We start from the raw sequence: 3,211 nt of genomic DNA on the forward strand, positions 1-3,211 counted from the left end.
TGAGGCAGGAGAATTGCTTGAACCTGGGAGGCGGAGGTTGCAGTAAGCCGAGACCCTGCCACTGCACTCCAGCCCGGGCGACAGAGTGAGATTCTGTTTCAAATTAAAAAAAAAAAAAAAAGGAGTAGGACATATATTAAGAAGTCCCTTGGGGCCAACAGAAGTTGAGCTTCAATGCAGGCCCAGGGACACCATGATGGCGAGGGACAGCCCAGCCCACCCCACAGGAGCTCTGTAGCTGGAAGGCCCTTCAGAGGTGCCTGGCATTGGGCAGAGATGGCCAGGGCTCGCAAGCCTGTGGCCAGGAGCTGATGGATGTGGGCACCCTGCCACCACAGTGACCTTGGGCCAGGTGGCTCTGCAGCTCAGGGCCTGGCAGCAAGTCTTACATGTATTAGGCATGCCAGTGGCACATCGCAGCAGCCATCGCACACCCTCAAAACCACTCTGGCGCTGCCCGACCATGGGCTCTCCCTTGCTGGGCCCTACAGTATGAATATCCAGAGCCCAGGGCGCTATCCTGGGGTTCTGTCACTGCATGGGATGGGTCCCCTCCCGGTGGACATTCAGGAGGTTTTCTTCCTCCTTGGGGTGCCCAGGAATGGGCACAGCAGCCTTGGGAGGTGCAGACCTTGGTGATCAACCCTAAATGCTGGTGTCCCAGGGCAGATGCCATCAGTGGACTTCCTAGGTTGCGACACCTGTTTCTTGGAATCAGAGAAACCCTGGCTCCAGAGAGAAATCAGGAACAGGAGGGTTTTGTCGCTCCTTCACCTCCCCAAAGTGGCCCAGGATGGAGGGCATGAACCACCCAAAAGGTGTCTCCAAGACCCATGAGTATCACCCCTCTGTCCCTTCTTGGAGCCCTCAACGGAGGCTCCTCCTCTCCTCTAGCCCCCAATCCCAGCAACCCTGTGACGGCGATGAGGTGTCACTGCCTTCATGTCACAGAAATGCAGTGTGCCCAGCCCAAGAGTGCTTCCTGTGGCTGCACCAGACTTGATCTCTCTCTGTTTTTTTTTTTGTTTTTTTTTTTTTTTTTTTGAGATGGAGTCTTGCTCTGTTGCCCAAGCTGGAGTGCAGTGACTGGATCTTGGCTCACTGCAACCTCCACCTCCCGAGTTCCATCAATTCTCCTGCCTCAGCTGGGATTACAGGCACTTGCCACCATGCCTGGCTAATTTTTGTATTTTTAGTAGAGACGGGGTTTCACCATGATGGCCAGGCTCGTCTCGAACTCCTAACCTTGTGATCCACTGGGCTCTGGAGAGCCCAGCAGCCTGCAGGGAGGATTTGCTGGTTGAATACCTGACATTGGGGGCTGAGATGATGGAGGGCTTCTCCAAGGAGACGGTGGCAGTTGTCCAGCATCCACGGTGACCCGGGAGCAGTGTCACCATGCATTATTGCACATGTATAATGTTGGCTAGGTGAAGCCTGGCCAACGGTGAAACCCTGACTCTACTAAAAATACAAAAATTAGCTGGGCATGGTGGCAGGCGCCTGTAGTCCCAGCTACTCGGGAGGCTGAGGCAGGAGAAATCAGTTGAACCTGGGAGGTACAGAGGGAGACTCCTTAACTAACTAAATGTTTGAAAGAATGAATGAATGAAGGCAACCTGAGCTGCATTCCTTGGCCTGCCAACCTTCCCAGCCCCATCCCTCAGCCCTCCTTGGGTCTGAGGGCCCTGCAGGTCCCACACAGGGCCAGGCTTCATCTTGCTTCTGCAAATTTGCACTTTCTGTTCCATTCCCTGCCACGCTGCTCCCGGGTCACCATGGACCATGGATGCTGGACAACTGCCACCGTCTCCTTGGAGAAGCCCTCCGTCATCTCAGCCCTCGATGTCAGGTATTCAACCAGCAAATCCCCCCTGTGGGCTACTGGGCTCTCCAGAGCCCCGCACTGGGTGCAGGGGACTCAGTGGAGAACCGGCCCCACCCAGCTCTTTCCTCACAGAGCTCTCAGAGGCTGGGGGCCTCCTTGACCCCCTCCCAGCTCCCAATGCCCCTGCTGCCCCCACCCTGCAGACTCTGGCTCCCTGAGGCTGGGCTCTGGCTTGGTTATTGTGGTTCCAGCACGCAGCAGGCACCGCGGCTGTGGTAGGCGAGCATGGGAAGTCAGGAGAAGCAGACCTGTCATCTCCCCTGCTGAGGACACAGCCCGGTGGCCAGCATGCCATGGCGGCCTGGGGCCAGTGACTGAACATCTTGGCCCAGTTCCTTGCCCACCTTGAAGATCTGTAGGGAGGGATAAAGTGATCAGTTCCAAGGCCGGGTGCAGTGGCTCACACCTGTAATCCCAACACTTTGGGAGGCCGAGGCGGGCCTCACTATCCCAATGGTATGCAAAGTGCAGTGCCCCCAACCAGGCCCCCCAGGCCTGGGCTCTGGCTCTGGCTACACGTGCTGTGTGATTGTGGCTGAGCCTTCACTCATCTCTGAGCCTGGTTTCCCGCCCCCCCCCTTCTTTTTTTTTTTTTTGAGACAGAGTCTCACTCTGTCGCCCAGGCTGGAGTGCAGTGGTGTGATCTCGGCCCACTGCAAGCTTCACCTCCCAGGTTCACGCCATTCTCCTGCCTCAGCCTCCCGAGTAGCTGGGACTACAGGTGCCCGCCACCATGCCCGGCTACTTTTTTGTATTTTAGTAGAGACGGGATTTCATCGTGTTAGCCAGGATGGTCTCGCTCTCCTGACCTCGTGATCTGCCCGCCTCGGCCTCCCAAAGTGCTGGGATTACAGGCGTGAGCCACCGCGCCTGGCCCTCACCTTTTTTTAATTTGAGACACAGTCTCGCTCTGTTGCCCAGGCAGGAGTGCAGTGGCGCGATCTTGGCTCACTGCAACCTCCGCCTCCTGGGTTCAAGCAATTCTCCTGCCTCAGCCTCCCGAGTAGCTGGGATTACAGGTATGAGCCACCGTATCCAGCTAATTTTTGTATTTTCAGTAGAGATGGAGTTTCACCATCTTGGCCAGGCTGATCTTGAACTCCTGACCTTAAGTGATCCACCCGCCTCGGCCCCCCAAAGTGCTGGGGTTACAGGCAAGAGCCACCAAGCCTGGCCTGGTTTCCTCATTTTGTGTCCAGCTTCTAGACGGTCTGTGACAAGCCCCGGAAAAGACTGGAAGTCCCCCTTCCCCAGTCAGTGTCATACACATAAGGTCATTTTTTTTTTTTTTTTTTTTTTTTTTTTTTTTTTTTTTTTTTTTTT

Source organism: Theropithecus gelada, chromosome 11, assembly GCF_003255815.1.
Source record: "Theropithecus gelada isolate Dixy chromosome 11, Tgel_1.0, whole genome shotgun sequence".
Lineage (NCBI taxonomy): Eukaryota > Metazoa > Chordata > Mammalia > Primates > Cercopithecidae > Theropithecus > Theropithecus gelada.